Source organism: Euphorbia lathyris, chromosome 4, assembly GCF_963576675.1.
Source record: "Euphorbia lathyris chromosome 4, ddEupLath1.1, whole genome shotgun sequence".
NCBI lineage: Eukaryota > Viridiplantae > Streptophyta > Magnoliopsida > Malpighiales > Euphorbiaceae > Euphorbia > Euphorbia lathyris.
In genome coordinates, this window is record NC_088913.1 from 23838865 (window position 1) to 23856137 (window position 17273).

Here is a 17273-nt window from a genome sequence, read left to right on the forward strand (position 1 = left end):
CCTATCTCCCTATTTTGCCATTGTGCACATGTTTTGGCCAAAACCCTATTCATGGGTTTTTGGTCTTTTCCCTTCTTATTTGGGAGAGTATTTAAACTCTCCTCTTTGTAATGTTCCACAACTTTTGATGAATTAAAACAATAGCCTCCATTGAGAGCTTGGGATTTCATATCCTTTGGGTTAACTCAACCTTCAAGTTTAGCTTGAGAAGATTGGATTCTTTGTTGGTTTACGATTAAAACCTTCAGTCGATTTCAATCTACATCAGTTGGTATCAGAGCCGAGTCGTTTTCCTTGACCGGAGACTTCTTCTCGAAAATGGTTCAACCTCGTATCACAAACGAAGCCACCGGATCCATGGAGCAACGAGTTGAGACACTTGAAGGCCACATAAAGCACATCAATGAATCTCTAAGAATAATAGAGGAGAAGCGCGAGACGGATAACCGAGAGTTGCGCCGTGATAGCTCCCATTTATATAGGGTTTTTAGGATTAATTTAGTTTGTTTTCCCTTTGTTTCTATTTAATTTCAGTATCGTTTTATTACTTTTTAGTTAAATTTAGTATTTTCCTTTATTTATGGCATTTTCGGTGTTTTCAGGGATTTTCAGGGACCTTTCGTGCATTTTCGAACCAGACCCAAGCCTATTGGAGCATTTCCGGATCATTCAGGGACCATCAGAGCACTTTTGGGATTCGTCAGTGACCATTAGAGCACTTTTCGGAAGCTCAGGGACCTAAACAGATAAAAGCCGGAGCCCCAGTTCCTCAAATAGGACCTGTCTCAGCGAGACATCACCTGTCTCGTCGAGACAGGCCCTCGTCTCGTCGAGACAGGCCCTCGTCTCGTCGAGACAGGCCTTGTCTCGACGAGACAAGGCGGGGCGCGCCTTCCCCTTTGTTGAAATTCGCGGATCAAGGCCTTAAAAGCCCATTTAATACTTTGTAAATGCCATTTTTACCCCTGAGGCATTAGGGTTTCCTTCCTAATTCTATAAATAGGGAGCTAAACCAAATCTTTCGGGGGGATTAGCCATTCAATAAATTGGAGAGCCGCTAGGGCTTTCTCTCCTCCACAATGTAGATTTAGCTTTTATTTCAGTTCTATTTTCATGTTTCTAGATTAGGTTTATTTCAGTTTTTATTTTCTTTTGTCAAGAACGATTGATGGGAGAAGCTCCGCATCTTCTATTTTTATAATTGGAATCGGCAAAACGGGTTTTGGATTTCTATCTCTTTCCCTTTCATCTTTTGCGATTATATTCAATTGAAGCTTTTTCCATTGTTCCTATTTCCTATTGCTATGATTGGTTTGTCTATGAACTGATCTCCATCCAATTTGGGATGGGGATGAAATTGATTGTATGAATATGTATGATTAGGGATCTAGGACCTTTGATTGATCAGTTTATGCATGCTTAATGCCTAGAAATTGTTAGGAACAGGATTTATGCTAGAATGAACATTGATAATGATCAACTAGCCTGTTTATGTATATAATGTGCTTAATGCCTGTGACCCTGACATTAAATAGGATTATAGATAGATGAGAACCTGACCATGGAATCGTCTATACCGAAATTGTGTAAATCTGACTTCGCTAGAGACCACTAGGAATGAGGCTTTGTGGCTGGGCTACGGCTTTAGCCTTAGTTGTCAATAAACCTAATGCTTTGCATGACCTAGGGTATATGCCTAATCAAGCCGTCACCCGAATGCATGTGAATAGGTTAGACAAATCCCGTACAAATTTGTCTTTCACTTGGGACAATTACCTTCAATCATTGGTAAAACATAAATCTGAACTCCCTAAACCCATACATAGGATTTAATCAAAGGATTTCTCAACCTATATTGTGTCATCCGTCAATTCACCTTCTACCCTGTCAATTGTTCACTTTATTTTGTTATCTTTATTGCTTTCAATTAGTTAATTAGTTATCAAAAACCCAACTTTTATCCAACCCTCTAAACAATTAGATCATTCTAGGTAGATTTGCTAGTTATAACGAATAGTCTTTGTGGTTCGATCTCGTGCTTAGCACAATATTACTTGTTGCGATAGGATACACTTGTCCTATTAAATGCTATATACTTTAGGAGCATCACGCCGTCTCATTGAAGAACTCACAATAGAAACCCGCCATAACAACAATCGTCTAGCCGGAGAGCCTCACCGGAGACAAGAGGAACAAACCCGCCATCTACTTGAACGGCAACCAACACCACCATGAAGGAGAATATATGCACCCCAAGCCTTGGACCCTCGGGTTCAAGAGGTAAGACGGACTAATCCCGTAGTCGTTAGGAATATTGATAGTGATAGTGATGGAGATCTCTTTGATGATTTTGAAATGCCTACGATTGCTAGAACTATGGGGATTAGGGTAGATGATAATGCCTTGAATGATAGGCATGGGAATGATATACATGCAAATGATGTTGTTGGTCCCGCACATGTGCGTGCCGGGAATATAGATATTGTGCATGATAATGTTGCAGGTGGTTATGAGAGGGGAATTGTTGGGTTGAATGATCCGTATGGGGGTCATGACATTGGTAGAGGCGGATATAGAGGCGAACCGAATGTGAGAATGGGGTATGGAGGGAACTTTGATAGAGATGATGCTTTCAAATTGAAAGTGGACTTACCAACATTCGGGGGAGAACTCGATATAGAGGGTTTCCTCGATTGGTTGCTAGAGGTAGAGCGGTTCTTTGATTATACAGGAATACCGGAGGATCGAAAAGTTCGGCTAGTAGCCTACCGATTGAAAGGAGGGGCTTCAGTTTGGTGGGATAATGTGAATGAGGGGAGAAGAAGAGGAGGAAGGGAACCGATTAGGTCTTGGCTAAGGATGAAATTGATGTTGCGGGAGAGGTTTCTACCACCCGACTATGAGCAGTACATCTATAGTTCATATCGGAATTGTTCCCAAGGTGCTAGGAGTGTGCACGAGTACACATCGGAGTTCTTACGGCTTTCGGCGAGGGCTAACTTGTCGGAAACCGAAAGCCAAAAGACTTCAAGGTATCTTGAAGGGCTGAGGTACAACATTCAGGACCGGATTGGAACGCAAATGGTAATTCGGGTGCAAGATGCCCGTAATCTAGCATTGAAGGCCGAAGCACAGTTGAGCTTGAGAGGACGTGAAGGCTATAGGAGAGCCGGGGTAGAGAATACCTATGGAGGGAGAGGGGCTCCCAAGGGGATTGACAAGGGTAAGGGAGTCTCAAGTTTAAGCAAGCCCAAGGCGCCAAGTGCGGGAAAAGCACCTAGTGGAGATGTGAGGCCTTTTAAGGCAACACACCCCCCTAGGGGCAACAACCCTTATGCAAGGCCGGCTCCATTCAAGTGTTTCCGATGCAACGAGCCGGGCCACCATTCCAACGAGTGTCCCAATAAAAGAAGCGCCAACATGGTTGAGCGGTATGAAGACGATGAGGAGTATGATGATGAAGGGGATGTTTGCTGTGTTCCCGCTGAGGATGAGTATAGGGAAGAATATGATGGTGGGCACGCCATACATGTAGTGAGAAGGCTCTTGGTCTCGAGCAAAGTGGAATCGGATCAGCGACATCAATTGTTCCGAACCCGATGTCTAGTGCAAGGGGTGAAGTGCAATGTGATCATTGATAGTGGGAGCCAAGAGAATATTATCAGTGATACCGCAGCCAAGAGGTTTGGGTTAGTGATTGAACCGCATCCCAGTCCGTACAGTGTGGGGTGGATCAAGAACGTCGGAGAGTTGAAGGTCACTCAAAGGTGTAGGGTTCCTCTTGAGATGGAAGAGTATCGGGATGAAGTTTACTGTGACGTAGTGGAAATAGATGCGTGCCACCTACTGTTAGGACGCCCATGGTAGTTTGATAGGGATGCTACCCATGCCGGAAGGAAGAATACTTATCGGTTTATGAAGGATGGCATTCGGTACGTTCTAACACCTCTATTGGGAGATACCAAAGACAAAGGGAAGTCTACTTTGATTGTTTGCCCGACTCACAAGGCGTTTATAAACGAGTGTGAGGAGAGTCAAACAGTCTATGTAGTGATGGTGAAGTCAAGCTCACCAAGTGAGAGGGTCGAAAGTGAATCGGAAGAAGTCCCGGAGGATGTGGGAAGGTTGCTTAATGAGTTCCGTGATGTCTTTTCGGAAGAGTTACCCGATGGGTTGCCACCTCTACGGGATATCCAACACCACATTGACCTAGTGCCGGGAGCTAGCTTGCCTAGTCTTCCTCACTACCGGATGAGTCCTAAGGAGAGTGAGGTAATGAAGGAGAAGGTGGATGAGTTGATAAGGATGGGCTATGTTAGAGAGAGTATGAGCCCGTGTGCGGTGCCGGCTTTGTTGACTCCCAAGAAGGACGGGTTGTGGAGGATGTGTGTGGATAGCCGAGCCATCAACAAGATTACCATTCGGTACAAATTCTCGATTCCCCGACTTGATGATATGCTTGATCAGTTGGGTGGTTCCAAGGTCTTTTCGAAGATCGACTTGAGAAGTGGGTACCACCAAATCCGGATCAAGGCGGGAGATGAGTGGAAGACGGCGTTTAAGACGCGAGACGGACTATATGAATGGTTAGTGATGCCATTCGGGATGACCAATGCACCGAGCACTTTCATGAGGTTAATGAATCAAGTACTACGTCCGGTGATTGGGAAGTTTGTGGTGGTCTACTTTGATGACATTCTCATCCATAGTAAGACGTTAGAAGAGCATGTGGAGCACTTGAGGGCCGTGTTAGTTTTGCTTCGGGAAAACCAACTTTTTGCCAACACTAAGAAGTGCGACTTTGTGATGGAGAGCTTGGTGTTTCTTGGGTACGTGGTCAGTGGGAGAGGTATCCGAGTGGATGAAGAGAAAGTGAGAGCTATCCGGGAGTGGCCGACTCCGAAGACAGTTGGGGATATTAGGAGTTTCCATGGGTTGGCTACATTCTATAGGCGGTTCATCCAAAATTTCAGCGCTATCGTGGCTCCTATGACCGAGTGTTTGAAGAAGGGTAGAGGCTTCAAGTGGGAAGATGAACAAGAAAACAGTTTTGCCTTGATTAAGGAGAAGCTAAGTACCACTCCGGTTTTAGCATTTTCGGACTTTGAAAAGCTCTTCGAGGTTGAGTGTGATGCGAGTGGAGTCGGAGTTGGGGGAGTGTTAATGCAAGAGAAGAGGCCCATAGCGTACTTCAGTGAAAAGTTGTGTGATTCAAGACAGAAGTGGGCCACTTATGATAAGGAGTTCTATGCGGTAGTGCGGGCTCTCAAGATGTGGGAGCACTACCTCATCGGGAAGGAGTTTATGTTGTACACCGACCACCAAGCCCTCAAGTACTTGGGAAGTCAAAAGCAACTCCGGAGCTCCATGCATACTAGGTGGTCCGCTTTTGTGGATAAGTTTCCTTATCGACTTCTCCACAAAGCGGGTCAACAGAATAAAGTGGCGGATGCCTTAAGCCGGAGGGTTTCCCTCTTGAAAACCGTGGCCTTGGAGTTAGTGGATTTTGAGCACATCAAAGGAGAATACGAGGAGGATCCGGACTTTAGGGTTGAGTGGGAGAAGTGTAGAAGAGGCACCGAAGAGGGAGGATATCAGCTCGTGGATGGATTCCTCATGAAGGGTAGCCAATTGTGCCTTCCGAACACATCCATACGGGAAAGAGTGATCCGAGAGTTACACACAGGGGTGTTGGGGGGACACTTTGGAAGAGATAAGACATTCGAGACGGTTAGCTCCCGATACTTCTGGCCTAGGATGAGGAGGGATGTGGCGTACATCGTGGAGAGATGTGAGGATTGCCAGACCTCTAAGGGGCATGCCACTAATGTCGGGTTACGGATGCACCTCCCGATCCCCGAAACCATTTGGGAGGATCTCTCTATGGATTTTGTGTTGGGACTACCAATGACCCAAAGGGGCATGGATTCTATATTCGTGGTAGTGGATAGGTTCTCAAAGATGGCTCATTTCATTCCGTGTCGAAAGACTAGTGACGCCACCGCCATTTCTAAGCTTTTCTTCCGTGAGGTGGTAAGACTACATGGGGTACCAAAGACCATAGTATCGGATCGGGACACCAAGTTCGTTAGCCACTTTTGGCGGACCCTTTGGGCCATCCTCGGATCCACCTTGAAGTTTAGTACCACGGCTCACCCACAAACGGATGGGCAAACTGAGGCGATAAACCGGACTTTGGGGAACCTATTGAGGAGCAAATGTCGAGATAAACCCAAGATGTGGGATTATGTGATCATCCAAGCCGAGTTCGCCTATAACTCCGCCGTGAGTTCAACCACCGGGAAGTCACCTTTCGAAGTTGTGTACACCAAAGCTCTGAACCATTCGCTTGATTTGGGGGAGATTCCGAAGGGAGAGAGGAAGAGTGTGGTGGCTCAGAATTTAGCCAATGACTACCACCAAATGCACCAAGAAGTGCGGGATAGTATTGAGAAGAAGAATAGTAGGGACAATAGCCAAGGTTGATGAGCACCGAAGAGATGTGCAGTTTGAGGTGGGGGATGAGGTGATGGTGTACTTAGGCAAAGAGCGACTCATGCATGCTCCTAGTAGCAAATTGAGACCGAGGAAATATGGCCCTTACCGGATTACCAAGAAGATGAGTGCCAATGCCTACCAACTAACCCTTCCCAATTGGCTTGGGAAGATGTCTTCTTCTTTTAATGTGCAGGACCTTAGCTTGTGGAAGCCGGATGGGATGTTGCCAACCAAGGCGTCGAAGGTGGAGTCCGACTCTTTCAAAGAAGGGGAGAATGATGAGGGCATCTTATCCCTAAGCCTGAGCCCGGAGCAGCAAGGAGCTAATCGAGAGAATCCCTCGAAGGAGAAGGAAGAACAAACCAAAACAGAGGGCACGCGGGGCGTGTCTATCCAGGCGCATGGCGTGGAGAGTGTGGATATGGGAGGAGAATCAAGCAATGCGGGGACGTGGGGCGCCACCAGCAGTACGCGGGACGTGGATGACAACCCCGAGGTGGAAATTCCCCAGAAGGTCAAACACGCGGGGCGTACACCTTGGGCGCCACGCGTAGATCTCCACCCACCGAACCTTAAGACTCAGGAGCCTAATGACGCGGGGCGTGTTCCACAAGACGCCGCGCGTAACGAGCACGAACCAGCACCTCCCAGTTCAGAGGCACATATACGCGGGGCGTAGATGCTAGGGCACGGGGCGTACTTGTCCAGGAGAATACTTCTCCTCCAAGTTCTTACCTTGAGGGGACCATTTTCTGCCACCCTTATTTACTGTTTTGCCATTACCTTCTTATTACTCTTTTGCCATGAATTATCCTATTTCCCTATTTTGCCATTGTGCACATGTTTTGGCCAAAACCCTATTCATGGGCTTTTGGTCTTTTCCCTTCTTATTTGGGAGAGTATTTAAACTCTCCTCTTTGTAATGTTCCACAACTTTTGATGAATTAAAACAATAGCCTTCATTGAGAGCTTGGGATTTCATATCCTTTGGGTTAACTCAACCTTCAAGTTTAGCTTGAGAATGTTGGATTCTTTGTTGGTTTACGATTAAAACCTTCAGTTGATTTCAATCTACATCAGAAAATACAATTGATTTTACTTTAATCAAAAACGTGTCTTGAAAAAATTAATTTTTAGAATTTGAAAAATATTTTACTTTTTTGTAATTTAATTTTAATTTAGATAATTTTCTAGCATTTAAAAATAATTTTTATACATTAAAAACAATTACAGAATACTAAATAATTTTGAATTTATTTTTGGGTGTATAGAATAATTCATATTGAATTAATTAGGATTCTGTAATTGTTTTTAATATGTGAAAACTATTTATAAATGCCTAGAAAATTACATAAGTTAAAATTAAACTATAGAAATATAAAACATTTTTTAAATTCTAAAAATTAATTTTTCAGAGATCCGTTTCTAATTAAAAGTATTTATTAATAAAAGACTAATATAATTTTTTAATTTTTAGATATTCAAAGTGTATTTTAATATATTCTGAATGTACGTGGAATTAAAAATAGTTATTAGAAATTTTTCTTTCTAGTTCATTAATTATTAATTCATGATAGATAATTAAATATTCGGCTCATTAACATTATCATTTCTATAATCATTGATGATTTGGCCTTCATTCGAACTCGAAAAATGAGGATTCCGAGCAAGATATCGGTCTAGGATGGAATCAACTTTTGGATATCCAAATGAAAATGGCTTGTTTGCTTGGGAGAATACTATTGTTACAATCTCTACTATACACAGTAAGCATAGCTCACTTGATTTCTTGAATAGTTCGGATCGACGTTTTGAGAACGTGACTTGAAGATGTTTTTTCTGTTAAATTTTCTCAATTGGAATCTTTTGGCGACCCAAACTAGACTTTTTCACCATTGTTGAAATTGGAAACTAGACCAAATACTTAGTTTTTTTTTTTGTTCTTGTAAATATAGGAGGGGAACATATTGAGGTATTTAGAGAGTTGAAAATCCCAGGCATATAGAGGTTACTTTTGCTTTTATTGTTATTTGCTTTACACCTAATGTTCAATTTGGCATCATAAAAACTTGATTCTTGTACCTTTTAAACTCAATGTCAATGGCGGTTACAGATACTGATTAGTATAAACAGGCCTTAAATCACACGCGTTAAATCGCTAAAACGTGCCAAAAATTTCCAGCAGCCATTGGGCGAATTTCAACAAACTAAAATCATCCTGATAGGTACAAAATATATAGATCTGAGATACGACTCAACCAAGCTTGCAATTATTCAATTAAACAATCAAAAGAATCTGAAAACATGCAAAAATGGTTCATAACAGATGTAACGCGGAGCTAAAAGGCTCTGATACCAATGAAGGCTCTAATACCCGATACATATTATATCTAACCTCAAAGAGACGGGTAATGAACCTGGAATAATTAATAAACAAACAACAGATTTAGGCTTACCTCTTGTAGCATAGATTCAAATAGCAACGGAAAAAATTGATATTGGCTCCATATCACTGATCTAGAAGACTGCTACACTAGAGGAGCAATCATCGTTGCTCCACGAACTAAGAATGCACTTAGAAGAACAGGGGGACGACGGCTAGGGAGAGCAGGAAGAGTGGAATTGCCTTTTACAATATTCTCTATATCTTGTGTTACTAAGGTAAACTCTCTCTTAGGTTTATACTCCATAACTACCTATTTATAGCTAAGCTAAACCTAAAGATCTAACTCTTACCCTAATTGATTAGGTTACGGACGGACCATAAATAGATCAGTAAATAGACTAAGTCTATTTACTCCATTTATTCTTACAGTTACCTTTTTAATTATAAAAGCAACTGCTGTATTAATTGTTTAATTGAATCTAAATCATCTTTATGTCTAAAAGTTATTGTCCTTTTTATACTAAAAGTTCAAATTGTAGATTTTGAATATTATTAAATTTGAAACCTTAAAAAGGCCATATATATAATGAGTAAAAAGCATATGCAATAAAAATAAAATGAGACATTATTGTCAATGTAAGATGTGTAAGTACAAAAGAGGAACAGAAACAACTTATCGGAATGTTAAAGCTGTGTCGTGGACAGAACCACTGCGTTGAAAATGATTACGACAGACTTTGGTGCAATCTAGAAGTCCGATCGTCAACCAAGGTTTACACAGCAAGCGTCGTCCTAGTGCACTCTAGGTCGAAGCTTTGGAACAGCAAGAAATTTAATGCCCGGAGGAAAATTGTGTTTGAGATGAAAATCGTAATTGAGGAAAAAACTGTATCTCTCGTAGCTCTGAAAAACTCTTTTATTTCAGTGTGTAAAACGAACGTTGTAGTGGACAACATTCATGAGAGTAAAACGTGGGTTGTTGAATGAAAGTAGGGATAGTGGAGATAAGACTTCATCAACTAAAAGAATTAGTCAAAAGGTTTAAAATATTTAATAACAAAATAAAAATTGGGCCCAGTCCAGTCGGGACGGGCGGGCGTCACGCGAACGAACGAGCGAGCCCGCGCGTGTGGTGTTTTTTGTAAAACCCACTTTAACACAATTTAATATCACATAAAGCCCAACCCAATATAAACGTTTCAACTTCCTCACAAGTTTCCCATGTGGGATACATAAAGTTACAAGAGTGAGAAATGGTAAATGACTAAAAAGGGCATTTCCCTTAAATCTCCAACAATCCCCCACAAATGTCTTTTTAGTAAAACCGTTTTAAAAAATAAATCTTTTCTGGGCAATAAGTTTCAGATTTTAAAAACTTAAGCATCAATATCTTTCGATTGAATTGATACATAGTGTTGTGAGGCAACATGTTATAGTTTTAGAAGTGAATTGCTCTTGAACTTCTACAACTGTAACTGAGACCCTCACAACACGTAAAGAAAACCTTTAAACGAAATTTTGCTGTTCCGCGATAAAAACAATAGCGCTTTTAATGGCCATGCGCACACCTTAGATCTCATGAGTGCTCTAGAAAGATTGCCCAAAGTCTTTCATAGAAGGCGGCCCACCTTCACACACATGTAGGTGATCTCTATAAGAGACCATTAAGAGTTTCTCATAACTCAACCTCAAAAGGAGCATCCATCAAGTTCATATAAATGAACCACCACACCACGGGCTATGGATTATACACACACTATCACAAGTCATAGGAATGGGTAAAATATAGTGTACAAAAAGATAGTATGATTTCGTTTGACCACGTATGGTATCCACCATATTTTCTTTAATCAGTGGGCTTTAGGCCCATTCCCCTCGACCTTTCTAGAACCATTCTTCTAAGTAACCCTTTGGTGAACGGATCAGCTAGATTCTTCTCTGATCTCACAAAATCTAAGGCAATTACCCCATGTTTCAAGAGTTGTCTTAATGCACTATGTCTAATGCGAATGTGTCTTTTCTCTCCGTTGTAGACATTGTTTTTTTGCAGTACCTATGGCTGCATGTGAATCACAATGAAGTGAGATAGGTGCATTAGATCTCCCCCACAATGGAACATCTGCCAATAAACTTCTCAACCAATCTGCTTCTTGACTATCTAGTTCTAGTGCTATAAATTCTCATTCCATGATTGAGCGTGCAATACAGGTTTGTTTACATGATCTCCAAGAGACGGCACCACCACCCAAAATGAAAACATAACCATTAGTGGAACATACCAAATCATTTTTGGATGACCAATTTGCATCACTATATCCTTCTAAAACAGCGGGAAATTTATTAAAATGCAAATTAAAGTTCATGGTACCTCTCAAGTATTTAAGTAAATGACGAAGTGCATTCCAATGTTCATCATTTGGATTGTGAGTATATCTACTCAATCTATTTACAGCATATGCAATGTCAGGTCTAGTATGAGTCATTAAGAACATAACACTCCCAATAATCTTAGCATATTCTTCTTGTGAAACACTATGTCCTTTATTTTTAGTAAGACATATGCTAGGATCATAGGGTGTTCTAGCTGGCACTACATCAAAGCTATCAAACTTTTTCAATAATTTCTCAACATAATGTGATTGTCCTAAAGAAAAGCCATTTTCAGGTTTTGTAATTTTGACACCAAGAATTACATCAGCTTTTCCCATGTCTTTCATGTCAAATTGTGATGATAAGAAGGCTTTGGTGTTATTCACTACTTCTAAATTAGTGCCTAAGATAAGCATATCATCCACATAAAGACATACAATCACATAATTTGATCCAAATGATTTAGAATAAACGCATGTATCTGATCCATTAACTACGTACCCATCAGAAAGTAAAGTGGAGTTAAACTTTTCATACCATTGTTTGGGTGCCTGTTTCAGGCCATACAGTGACTTCCTCAGTTTGCATACCTTATCTTCCTGACCGGGTACAATATTTCCCTCAGGCTGTTGCACATAGATTTCTTCTTCTAAATCACCATTTAGAAAAGCTGTTTTACATCCATCTGATGTACCAACAAATTATGTATTGCTGCAATTGCAATTAAGATTCTAATAGTGGAAATTTTAGTAACGGGAGAGTACGTATCAAAATAGTCAATTCCTTTCTTTTGACTATAGCCTACGGCAACTAATCTAGCTTTGAACTTTTCAATGGATCCATCAGGTCTTCTTTTCCTTTTGAAGATCCATTTAAGTTTTATAGTTTTGGACCCTTTAGGCAAAGAGACTAGATCCCAAGTGTGATTTACCATAATAGAGTCTAATTCATTTTTGATTGCCTCTTTCCAAAAGTTAGCATCTATAGAGGTCATGGCCTCCTTATATGTCTTAGGATCTTCTTCTATTAGATAGGCAGACATAAAAACATCATCTATTCTATCTGAATTTTCTAACAGAAAAGAGGAAACAAAGTCGGGTCCAAAACTATTAACTATTTTCCTTCTTTTACTTCTTCTAGGTTCATGTTCACATTCATCATGTTTTTCTAAAGAACTAGAAGCAAGAGAATCACTAGCATGTACAGAATTAGAAGGACCAACATCATCACATACAAGATTTTTCTTTAAAGGAAAAATATTCTCAAAAAATTCTGCATCTCTAGATTCACATATGGTATAGTCATTTAGTGCCATAAATCTAAAGGCAGCACTATTAGAAGCATATCCAATAAAAACACAATCAAAGGTTTTGGGCCCTATGTTAGGTTTTCTAAAGGATGGAAAAGCAACTTTGGCAAGACAACCCCAAACCCTCATGAAATTTAAATTAGGCGAATACCCCTTCCAAAGCTCATAAGGAGTTTTGTCTAATTTTTTTATGAGGAACTCTATTTAAAATGTAGCATGCAGACAAAACAGCTTCCCCCCACATATTATCAGGCATACCAGAACTAATCAACATGGCATTCATCATTTCCTTAAGCGTTCTATTTTTCCTTTCCGCTATACCGTTTTGTTGTGGTGTATATGGCGCAATAGTTTCATGTATAATGCCATTTTCCTCACAAAACGTTTTAAGGAAATTGGTTCCATATTCTCCACCTCTATCAGATCTAAACCTTTTTATTTTTCTATCTAGCTGATTTTCTACTTCCATTTTATATTTTAGAAACATACTTTCAGCCTCATCTTTTGATCTTAAAAGATATACTTTGGTGTATCTCGAAAAGTCATCAACAAAGGTCATATACCATCTTTTACCACCCCTACTAATGGAATTCTTAAAGTCAGCTAGATCAGAATGAATTAATTCAAGCAATTCAGTACTTCTCTTAGTAACAGATGGAAAAGGCTTTTTGGCAAATTTAGCTTCTACACAAATAGAACACTTTCTTTCATGCTCAGAATTGACAATATCAATAACATGCATATTTTTCAACCTTTTAATAGAAGCATAATTCACATATCCTAATCTACCATGCCAAACATCCAAAGACTCACATAAATAAGCAGAACCAGAAGAACTTGCATTAATTCCAACAGAGTTAACATCAACAGTGTTCATGATAAAGAGTCCATCACCTAGGTACCCTTTCCCTACAAAGGTCCCATTCTTAGTAAGAATCACCTTATCAGCCTCAAAAGAAATTTCTAAACCAGCCTTATTCAATAAACTACCAGAGATAAGATTCCTACAAAGTGAAGGCACATACAAAACATTATTCAATGATAAACTTTTTCCAGAAGTTAATTTGAGTAAGACTGTTCCTTTACCAACAACACCAGCAGTTGCGGTGTTACCCATGTAGACGCACTCTCCATCAGCAGCATCCTCAAAATGATGAAATAGCTCCCGGTTCGAACATAAATGTCTGGTAGCTCCAGTGTCTAGCACCCAATCAGTTTTGTTTTCCACCAAGTTCGATTCTACCACCACAGCAGCAATGATTTCATCGTTCTCCACCAAATTGGATTGTCCGGTAGGCTTTGTGTTAGCATTCTGATTTGAATTTTGTTGGTTCTTCCTTTGGAAACATTGAAATGCTCTGTGCCCGGGTTTTCCACACACAAAGCATTCAACCTTTCGCTTTTGGACCTTTCCATGCTTGAAAGACTTATTCTGTTTGAAGCCTTTCTAGGACTTGTTTGCATATCCTTTTGATCTGTCTTTTGGAATCACAGCAGATTCAACCACATTAGCATTAATAGAAACAGAAATAGAGGAAAGTTGCTTATCTTTTATTATGTTTGCTTCTTCAGTTCGCATATGACTAACAAGCTCCTGCAGACTGAAATCTTTCTTTTTGTGCTTCAGGTGGTTTCTGAAGTCACTCCAGGAAGGAGGAAACTTCTCCAGCAGAACATTGGCTTGAAGCATATTGCACATATTCATCCCCTCACTGAGAACTTCAGCGACAAGGTTCTCATATTCGTGAATTTGATCAATGATCGGTTTCTGATCAACCATTTGATAATGTAGCCACCTGCCAACAACATATTTTCTTTTTCCAGCATCATCAGACCCATACTTATCTTTTAATGAGACCCAAATTTCTTTCGCAGACTTTTTGTTCACAAATATATCGAACAGTGGGTTCGGCATATGATTAAGGAGATGTCCTCTGACAGTTTTGTTATCTTTTTCATATTTAGCAGACTGATTATCGTATTGTTGAACGATAAGCGACATAGCAGGACCGTTTGGGTCGACAGGGGGATCAGACAGAACGACATAATCAAAGTCTAATTGTTCAAAAAATATAAGCATTTTCTGAGACCATCTTTTGTAGTTCAGACCGTCTAAGGGCTCTAATTTAGAGAGATCGGGAATATTTTTTAAGATTAGAGCAGACATGATGACGGACAGAAATAATCGTTTTCAAATTATAAGTACAAAAGAGGAACAGAAACAACTTATCAGAATGTTAAAGTTGTGTCGTGGACAGAACCACTGCATTGAAAACGATTACGGCAGACTCTGGTGCAATCTGGAAGTCCGATCGTCAACCAACGTTTACACAGCAAGCGCCGTCCTAGTGCACTCTAGGTCGAAGCTTTGGAATAGCAAGAAATTTAATGCCCAGAGGAAAATTGTGTTTGAGATGAAAATCGTAATTGAGGAAAAAACTGTATCTCTCGTAGCTCTGAAAAACTCTTTTATTTCAGTGTGTAAAATGAACGTTGTAGTGGACAACGTTCATGAGAGTAAAACGTGGGTTGTTGAATGAAAGTAGGGATAGTGGAGATAAGACTTCATCAACTAAAAGAATTAGTCAAAAGGTTTAAAATATTTAATAACAAAATAAAAATCGGGCCCAGTCCAGTCGAGACGGGCGGGCGTCACGCGAACGAACGAGCGAGCGCGCGCGTGTGGTGTTTTTTGTAAAAGCCACTTTAACACAATTTAATATCACATAAAGCCCAACCCAATATAAACCTTTCAACTTCCTCACAAGTTTTCCATGTGGGATACATAAAGTTACAAGAGTGAGAAATGGTAAATGACTAAAAAGGGCATTTCCCTTAAATCTCCAACAAGATGAAATAAATTATTTTCTACTGTGATTCAAAAAAAATATTTTCTATTGCCGAATAAAAGCTGAAAATAGTAATTGATAAATGTAAGTATAAGTGTAATTAAGTAGAGAAAAATTTATAATTACTAAACCTTAAAATAGTAATTAACTATCACTCTCAATGAGAAATATGAATAATATGACAGATAAAAATTCTATTGGGCTAGGCCCAATATTGAATTTGTGAAAAGGCATAAGTCTTTGTCAAATAGAGTGGTAAGTATCTCACATTGCTTTCAAAGAACTTGGTAGATGTTGATAACAACCCAAATTATTCTAGAATGAGGAATAAAGGGAAATTAATAGAAATAATGGCAAACCATTATTCCTTATAAAAGTTGGATTTATGCATGATTAATATGAAATTAATGATAATTAATGCAGGATTAATGCATGGGTCTCAAGGAGAAACCTCCGACATTGATGATACTAACAACTCCATTAATACTGAAACCATCGAGTATAACTAAAGTAACATCGAAACCCACATTAAGGACAATAAAGGGGATTAATGCGATTGTTACAGAATTGCATATAAATACCTCATCTTCTTGGGATCAAAGGTACACACACATTCTTCTAACCATACTTTGTAATTACAGATTATTCTCTCAAGATTATTACTGACTTAGGCATCAGAGTGTCCCCGACCGATCACAACGGCGCCTCACAAGGAAGTTCTTTGACCAATGATTTTTTTCACAAGTTATCAATTGGTGCGATGAGCGTGAAATTCTAAGATTAATAGAATTTGCACGACGAACATAAAATATCTTTAGAAGGGCTCAACCCTTCCATTAGAGGAACCTCTATATCAGCAGTGATAGGAAGGACCCCATAACACCATCTACTGAAGGGTCTCTAACAAACAGAAGATCACAAAATCTTGATTGTATAGAGTTTCACAAAGAATAAAACAATGGAGTCAACGTAATAGGAATCCCGATCTCAAACCTTGGCTCAATCAGTACAAACAAATCTATTCAAAGATAGGGTTATCTATATATTGGTGGGAAAGAGTTTTCTACATTAAATCTGGAATTTTATGATAAACAAGATAAGTTTCCTCCCATTTCTCATTCAATTTTTAATTAAAGAAATTTGAGAATCCTCGCCCTTATGAAGTGCTATGAATATCGTTACTTGTTATTATGATAAATATAATAAACTGTGAAAGATGAAGTCATAAGATCTTTCATTAAATCTTGCATGGTTAATATGCCTCATATTTTTATGCACGACAAGTGTAATAAGCTATTATCATTGAATTAGTACAAAATACATGTATAAGACCTATAATCTTGGGATTTTATATAAAAAAATCCATCCATTCAAGGTGATTTTGTCATTTGATATTAAAATATCATAAAAATGCTCATGTAATTATAGATGATTTAGGTCTGATCAGTCTTTTGGATGAACATGCATATAATTATTAGAAGAAATTACAAAGCAAATCATATTTGTTTTTTTTTTCTTCTTATACAGTTCACCATCTATGTATGGCTTTTCTCTTATATAGTATTTTTAATTTAAAATATCAGAAATTCATGTTTTTAATTATTGTTTTGTCAAACAGTTATTTCATCATTTTTTACAGAGATGTGTCTATTCATATAGAAACTGTTTATTTGACATTGTTAGAATTTCTTTTATCAACATAAGAGACTTGAAAATATTGAGTCTCTTTGTGATTATCCAGTAATTTTTCCTAACTATTAAGGCCATTATGGGCTGATGAATTACCACATTGGGTAAACAAAACTTTCATATCCTGAGCTAACTACAAAAAAAAAGTGCAAGTGCCAGTTTCGAATTAGAA